The sequence below is a fragment of the Colobus angolensis genome, unplaced genomic scaffold (assembly GCF_000951035.1).
Source record: "Colobus angolensis palliatus isolate OR3802 unplaced genomic scaffold, Cang.pa_1.0 Scaffold285, whole genome shotgun sequence".
Classification (NCBI taxonomy): Eukaryota; Metazoa; Chordata; class Mammalia; order Primates; family Cercopithecidae; genus Colobus; species Colobus angolensis.
This window is the reverse complement of record NW_012116099.1, coordinates 1,769,004-1,777,892: the sequence shown is the minus strand read 5'-3', so window position 1 is coordinate 1,777,892 and position 8,889 is coordinate 1,769,004. Positions and strand designations below refer to the sequence as shown.

Genomic DNA, 8,889 nt, shown 5'->3' with positions numbered 1-8,889 from the left:
AAAAAAAAAAAAAAAATGTTGTAACACCCAAGACCACAGCAAGAGTCAAATCTTTTAATATTGGTATTTTGAAAACTGGAGTTTGTGATTCTCGGCTACTAAAAAATTCAGGACTTTTTTCCTTATACTAACCACCACTCTGGTTTTATATAATTCACAGATTATCTGCCTATCTAGCCTTTTGTGTTCCCATGGAAGCATCATAAGGAAGTAATTAGAAAATGTAAAAGCCTACCTACCTTGCCAACATTAACCCATTTGATAGTTTTGGAATCTCTGCTCCTTTTGGTTATCAAGTACATAATCCAGACGAGTGTTAACTCCTCTCATTTTCTGAGACACTAAGTATTCTTCCCCATCGAATTCCAATAAAATGTTGCTACCACCAGGAACAGCTTTAGTAAACTGTCAGTAGGTCCTTGCTTTAGACCTACACTGGAATTAGCAGTGACAGCCCCAGAGCACCTGGTGGGTGGCAGCCATGAGTACCACGCCTGGTTACCCTACAGGCTGAGGGGATGTGCTTTGCCTAATCACTGCCCTGCACCACTGAAGATGGGCTCTTCATGCTCTTCAGTTGTGCCTATCCATCTCAGACCTGGGCCAGTGTCACTCAAAGTCGTATCTGGTTATAACCCAAGTGAGTTTTAAGCTAATGAACAGAATATTCTATGTTTTATTGGATTATATTCCCTTTTTTTTGTTTGTTTTCTAAGACTTACTAGTTGGCCAAAATGAGTGACATCTTAAAATTCAAATGAGAGAGAGAGAGAAAGAGAGAGAAAGAGGAATCGAGATTTACGTGTGAAACACTTCTAAACATGCCCTATAAGTACAGTAGATTCTCCCCTTACAACCACACCCTGTAAGTGCTGTATTTTCAGAGCTGAACAATTAACATAAGGAGCATGAGTCAGGCTTTGAACAACTCTGTGGGAACCAGAAAGCCTTTTGCTATTAGGAATGATGTAAATTCCCCAAGGCTGGAAGAAATTCACAATGCAAGGCAGACAGGGTCATAAATAACAACAATGAATACTGCATATGCCACATAAAGTATTATGCTGCGATAGTGACACTCTCTTCAAATCTCATATTAAATTCAATCACTGCCTTTATTTATTTATTTTAAGAATTCAGTTTAAAGAGCACTATGCATTTCCTATGGGAACTTCAAAAACTCCTTTAAGAAGCAGAGCAGTCGGCTCTCATCCCAAATTCCTCTGACAACAATGAGGGAAAATGTCCTTGGAAGAAATGGGATAACAGAAAAGGTGACAAAATGACAGGAGGAAATGTCCTGTTCAAAAAGTGTAAAATCTGTGACTTAGTTTTCATAAAAAAAAAAAAAAAAAAAAAGAGAAAAGAAAAAGAAAGAGAAAGGCAAGGCGGGGTCTCCTGCTTACAAATTAAAACCACATTTGGCAATTTGTTGAAGGAGGCATATTTACATTTGTATGAAGACTGGGTGGGCAGGAAAAAAAAGATTAGACTCCCTCTTCAGCCCCTGAGCTGTCAGGTCTCATTAGAAATCTCTTACTCTAACATTTCTAGGGTCAATTCACTCCCCTTTGTCTCTAAATCAAAGCCTCCGGTGCCACTCTCCCCAGCCCCCAAACAAGTATTCCTTAGGAAGCAGCTATCACCTGGGAACAGGATTTCCTAAAGGGAGTCGTCCTGATTACTAATGGTTTCTCACATCTGGCATCAAAATGCAATCTGAGGCTTATCCGGAGGCACAACGCCAAGATGCAGATATATAATGTGTGCTAAGAGGGGTTGCAAGTGCCTTCTGGGCTTACAGGATGACCCTACTACTTTTCAGATTCTGCCATGAATAATTATTCCATCAGCTCTTGTAAAGAATGAAGATAAACCCAACATATTCAAAGAGACTACCAAAGAGTTGGTCATCCAAAGTCCAGAATGAGGACATTCTGAGTCCCCATGGACTCAGATATTCCACAAATATCATTCCTTGGTATACTCCTTCCCAGTCATCTGCCTCATCCCCACCCTACCTCCTATTTTGTTTTACCTTTAGGTTATACTTTGAAGAGTTTTGATTCAAAAGTTTCTCTCTATAAAGAATGTCAGTACATAGTTCCAGGGCAAAACCGAACAGAAATAGGGCAAAGCTCTGGCCTCTAGGGAGATACCCTCCTTCAAACAACCTAAGCAGCCTATGCAGGCCACAGGGCGAGGGATCAGGACTTTTCTCCATCTTTGGGGGTATTCTGGAGACCACCACCCCAATGATGAAGACAGTCAACACACATGTCCCAGTACAGAACCAAGGGGAAGGCTGAACAGATGAATGTTTGAGTATGATGATGGGTGATATTACGGTATTCCTGTATGGGCTGACCTGGGAAACACATTTTAAATTCCAGGATAGAAAGGACTGCAAAGAGAGTCCCCACCAGGATGAGCTAGGTGACTAAGATATCCTTCTTGCCTCTAACCAGAGAACAGGCTGATTTGAGATGCAGTTAGAAATACTGGGCTGGGTGCAGTGGTTCATGCTTGTAATCCCAGCACTTTGGGAAGCCAAGGTGGAAGGATAGCTTGAGCTCAGGAGTTCAAGACCAGCCTAGGCAACAGAGTGAGATCTCATCTCTACAAAAAATTAGCCAGGCGTGGTGGTGCGCACTTACAGTTCCAGCTATTCAGCAGGCTGAGGTGGGAGGATCGCTTGAGCCCAGGAGGTCAAGGCTGCAGTAAGCCATGACTGTGGCACTGCATTCCAGCTTAGGTGACAGAGTAAAACTTTGTCTTTTAAAAGAAAAAGAAAAAAGAAATACTGGGCAACGGGTAATGTTTAAGTCCCAAAAGCACATTGAAACTGTGGATAAACCAAGGAGTCACCCCCCAGTGACTCACTAAAAACTAGTTTTGAACAGAACACTGTTGGATTAATGGGAGATAGGGAGAGAAGTTGGCTTAAAATGGCAGAGAAAACATCTGCTCTTGAGCTTCCAACCTCCTCATGCAGTCTATAAAGCATAGGAGGGGCTCCTGCAGGCCAGTGGGAAGACTGGCTGCATCAGAGGCACAGAACGAGTCTTTTGAAAATGGAGATTCCCAAGATCCCTCCCTGGAAGTTCTGATTCATGAGATCTGGGGTGGGGCGAGGGCATCTATATTTAGGTTCCAAGGTGATTCAAAAACTGCCGATATACATAACACAATACTCAGCAAGGCAGAGCAACAGATAAATACAAACTGGTACAATGAGACAGCCTTTTGCAAAGTGTAGTCCGTTTATCCCATGCATCAAAATCATGTGGGGAGTGTGTTAAAAAATGTTTTAGGTTCCACCCAGAATTTGGATCTCTAGGAAGCAGCATCAGGGCATGTATATTTTGGGCAAGCCCCTCACTGATTCTGATACTCAGCAGAATTACTGAACTTCTGCCCTAAGGGCACACAGAATTGATAACCGAGCAGAATCCCACAGAATAATCCAATCAGGCAATACTGAACTCTGTACCTGGCAATGCTTGAGGCCCTTGAGGGAAAGGACCTTGCTTTCACAGAGCCCCTATCTCAACGGAGAAGACAACAAACAAACAAATAAACATGTGTCAGGTGGTGATGATGTTATGAGGAGAAATAAACATCTAAAGGGCCATGGGGTGCTATTTTAGATATGGCGGTCAGGGAAGGCCTTGGTAGGTAACAAAGTGAGACCTGAGTAAAGGACAAGCCACAGGAGCAGATGGGGAAGAGCATTTTGGGCAGGCGGAAGAGTGAACACCAAGGCTCCGAGGACAGAGTATGCCTGGAAGGTACAGAAACTGGAGAGTAAACCAGGGGAAGAGGTCAGGAAGCAGGAAAGAGGGGTGTGTGTGTGTGTACTGGTGGTGAAAAGGCAGATCTTGTGTGACTTTATTGTAAGGATGGCATGTTTTATTGTGAGGAAGATGATATGCCCATGGAAGCTTCCTAGAAGAAAAGGGGCTTGACATTTTAAAAGGAATACCTTAGGCATTGTAGAGGGACAAGGTTACGAGGAGGAAGACTAGTGATGAGGCCTTGGCAATGATTGATTCATTCAGAGGCGATGGGTCCTGGAGAAGAGCCTGCTTCTTTGGGGAGCAGTGGTTAGACTGGAAATATAATTTGATGGGAGACCCAACAAAATATGCTGATGGACTGGATATAGAGAGTGAGAGAAAGAAAAGTCATTGGTAACTCCACAATCTTTGGTTTGAATAACTGGATGAAGGAAGTTGGCCTTTACCAATGCAGAAAACATAGTAAATTTAGGGTCAGGCTTGGGGCATAAGACCAAGAAATCAGTTTTAGGCGTTGCTATGGTATGACTCTGTCCCCTCCAAAATTCAGGTGCTGCCAATGTGATGGTATTAAGAGGTGGGGCCTTGAAGATGTAATTAGGCCATGAGGGCTCCACCCTCATGAATGGGATTAGGTGTCTTTATAAAAGAGCTTGAAGGAAGGAGCTGGAACTATTTTCCTTCTACCTTTTGGGGACACTGCTCCTCCTTTCCGGAGCATACAGCAAAGAGACATCATCTTCGAGGCAGAGACTAGCCCCTCACCAGACCCCAACCTGCTGGTGACTCGATCCTAGACTTCTCAGCCTTGAGAATAATAATAAATTTCTATTCTTTATAAGTTACCAGTCTTGGGCATTGTGTTACAGCAACACTAACGGACTAAGATAGTGTAAGAGTCCTCCTGGATATCTAAATGGAGGTGCTGAGCAGGCAGGTAAGATACAGGTTTCCGGCAGAGGGAGGTCTGAGCTGCAGACACAAAGTCCTCAGAGTCAGTCAGATTTTGGAAATGATTTTAGATGAGTAAAAGAAGTTGAGAATATGAGGAGGATTCAGGAAAATAGACTATGAGGGAAGCACCAGTGAGGAGGAGAAAAATCAAGACAGCATAATGCTCCTGGAGGCAAGAGAGAGTGACATGGAGGCAAGAGAGAGTGACATGGAGGCAAGAGAGAGTGACATAGAAGTGAAGAACAAAATGCCAATGAAAGTGACAACTGTTTGGAACACTGCCGACTGGTTATGAGTGAAAACTAATCACTGGAAGGAAGGTGACTTTGACATAAGCGGTTTTTGGTGAGGTGCTGGGATCCAAGCCTACCCAAGATGGGGTCAAGGGAGAAGTGCAAATGGCTGCATTGGCACTTCTCTGGTATGGAGACAGACTGGAGACCAGAACTCCCAAGGAGAAACAGAATGTGAACTGTATAGGCAACTTGAAATTTTCCACAGACCCATTAAAAAAGTAAAAGGACACTTTTAAAGGTGAAATTACATTTCAATAATACATATTTAACATAATGTAAAATATTATAATAAGTAATCAATGTAAAAAAAATTCAGATGTTTTATATACTAAGTGTGCGAAGTCTGGTGTGCACGTTATACTTAGATTACACTATTTCTGACTTGTCATATTTTAAATAGTCCATAGTCAAATGTAGCCAGTGGCTACAAGTACTGGCCAGCACAGGTCTAGACAACACCACTTTGGAAGAATTTTGCAGTAAGGGGGAGCAGAGAAGTGGGGGCACCCACCACTGTCATCCTCAATACAGCTTGGTGAGGCAGATATTAATACCACACCCCAGGGTCAGATGCTGCTGGCTAGAAACTGGTGTGACATGGACACACAGCATGGGATGGTAACACCACTACCCATCTGACAAACATGGCCTATGTTGGGAATGACTTGCAGCCAGCTCTCCAGCAACTGGCTGAAGGCTCTAAGACAATAATATTAGTTGAGGTTGGAGTTTATGGGGGCAGATCTTTGGGGCCATGGCATTAGGCTACTGTCACTCCAAGAGTTCTTGGGGTGCACCAGCCAACCCCAGCTCATCCTGACCACATGGCCTATCCCGTATGATCCTCCTGGTACCCTTCATAGCCATACTGGAAGCATATGGCAGAAGCCATCCCACCAAACTCTTGTTTTTAGGATTGTAAAACATCATGTGGAGGCAATAACGGGATGAAAAAAAGCTATTCAATGTCATTAAAATTGTTCTCAAGGTAGGACTTCATGAATTCTCAGTCTTCATCTTTTGAGAGTTGGATCTGTTTTTCCCATGGTTATGTACATGAGTTTCTTCCGATTCTGTTACATTTAACCCCAAATGAAAATAATTAATGGCCGGGTGCGGTGGCTCACACTTGTAATCCCAGCACTTTGGGAGGCCGAGGAGGGTGGATCACCTGAGGTCAGGAGTTCGAGACCAGCCTGACTAACATGGTGAAATCCTGTTGCTACTAAAAACACGAAAATTAGCTGGGAGTGGAGGGGCATGCCTATGATCCCAGCTACTCGGGAGGCAGGAGAATCGCTTGAACCTGGGAGACGGAGGTTGTGGTGAGCCAAGATCACGCCACTGCACTCCAGCATGGGCAACAAGAGCGAAACTCCATCTCAATAATAATAATTAATAACCCAACCAGAAGATTTTAAAAGCAGGCAACTCACAGTAGAATATTAGAAAACATACTCTTAGGGCATATTCAAAATGTTACTGCTTTTCGATTCCTCCTAATCACATCTGCTGAGAATGATACACCCAGAGTTGATCGAATCAGGCAGAGGCTCCAGGCACACGAGTCCCAGCACAGAGGTGAGAGGGAGTGGAGTCTAAGGTCTCATGTTCATTGTTGACTTGTCCCAGAGCCAGCTTCTCAACCCCTTGATGGTTGGTTTCTCATCTACCTTTCAGGATTGTTTGGGAAATTTAAATGCTGTGAGGTGTATGAACTAACTTTGGAAACTGGAGAATGTTGAATGCATTTTCAAAGCTGATGCCTTCACAAACCATATGGGGCTGGAGAGAAGACAAGAGTGCCTTGTATTCATGAAGAAATCATGTGATTCTCAAAGTCCTTTCCCCAACATCTCATCTGGGCCCCAAGGAGTATTCATCAGGGCAGGTATTGTCACTATGTGATGGATGAGAAGAATGAGACCCACAAAAACTGAGGCCATGCATATAGTCAGGGGCAGAAATGAGTCTAGGAAGCCTGCTGTCTGTGCAGTAGTACTGTCTTCACTTTGCCCAATGGCTGCAGTATCATTTACCATCATAGTAAGATATGGACTTACAGAAAGAGAAGAGCACTTTGGCTCCAGTCACCTCTTGGTCACTACCTGACTGTGATATCTGGACAGCTGACATATTCTCTGAGCACCAGTTTCTTCATCTATAAAAAGAGAGATGATAATAATACCTCTATAGTGGATACTCATTCAGTTCCTGGAAGCAATGCTCAGATTTTGTTCTGGAAAATCATATCTTCAACCTCCATACATATTCATGCATTTCGAGAGATCTTGTTTCCATACCTGACTCCAGAAATGAGCCTATGGCTCAGGCCAATCAAACTACTGAATTCACAAGCCTCAAACAGATGCATCAGCCACAGCTGTTCTGGCAAGAGGCCTCACCTCCTCCCACTGGAAGGAAACAGACTTGAGACTGCCGGGATCAACCACCACACATAAGCGGAGAGTGAAGCCAACACAGTGGAATCTGGAGCCAAAGATGGTGAGAAATGGAGACTTAACCATATTCTTTGTGTCTCTGATCAAGCTGTACCTAAAGTCTGGACTTTTCAGGGGCATGAGACAAAAACCTTCCCTTTTTTTTGCTAAGCTGCTTTGAGTTGGCCTTTCGGTCTCTTGAAAATGAAAAGGTTCAAGACTGATACAATCTCTTCTCAGGTTTGTTGCACTGAATAGGTTATTGTATGCGTCAGCCCTCTGCAAATAATTAAAACCTTTTGCCAACAATAAAAGCAGATTAAAAGTATAATATATTATCAGCTTATTTGGGGGGCATATAACAGTGTCAAAGTATGAAACTGGAACTATTTTAATTTATAACGAGGCAAAAAGAAACGTTACAACCATACTTTAGTGGACACCACATGATTTTCAGGAGCATCGGCAATGTGAAATGTGACACATACGAAAGGCTCAGTTAGTTACAGAAAAGCAGCCCAAACAGAGCATGAATGCCAATGACCACAATCTCAGACCACGAGGCAACCTGGCCACGCAGAAGCCACCTGTCTTTAAAATGAGGGAGAAGTCTCTCTTTCCTAAATTTCACTTATAATACTTTTAAAATTTTTTGATAATAACGAAGTAAAAAGGGCAAAACAGGTGGGACAGTCACAATGAACAATTAAAACAAAGGATGGAAACACACAAGTATGTGTGTATTGACTCAAGGGAACAGAAGCAAACAGGAGGTGAAACGAAAAATGGCATCGTATGAATTCCACTGGGACTGAAGTTGTTTTTCTCTAAAGATGACAATGATGATGGACATTTTTTCTGAGACCAAAGGCAAAACACTTGGCACAGGGGCTGGCACCTGGTATGTGAGTCCGCATGAGATGTGCACGAAGCAGACATGACCTTCCCCATTTCAGACTTGAGGAAATTGATGCTCTGTGTGGCCAAGCCATCTGCCCAGTTCCCACAGTGAGGGGTAAGGCTTCATTCCACACGTGTCTGGCCCTGAGTCTGTCCTCTGAGGACTTCACTTCTCTGCCTTCCCATGAAAAGGGCGGGTCTCTAAGGGGAAGTAGAGCCAGGGCTGCTGATAATGCTGCCACTTGGGTTAGTAGTGAACACTCTCATTTTCTCTTTAAAATCATTTTTTAAGTCTTCTTTTCTTCTGAATTGATGCCAATGAAGCTCTTGTGCAGACTTGGGGAAGCACCCATAAGTGGTTGCAAATAGTATCACCCTAAACACGAAATCGGTAAAAATAATCAAGGAAGTTATTTTGCAGGAAGTATACATTTCACAGGGATTTTCCAGTTTACATTCACCTACCCTCAAGAACCTAAAAATATATCCTGACCAACC

General features: G+C 43.2%; 1 protein-coding gene across 1 annotated transcript in view; it reads right to left on the bottom strand.

Annotated features, from left to right (window-relative positions):
- Window positions 1–8,889, bottom strand: part of SLX4IP (SLX4 interacting protein) — a 198,588-nt gene that overhangs the window by 2,787 nt on the left and 186,912 nt on the right. The window lies entirely within an intron of this gene.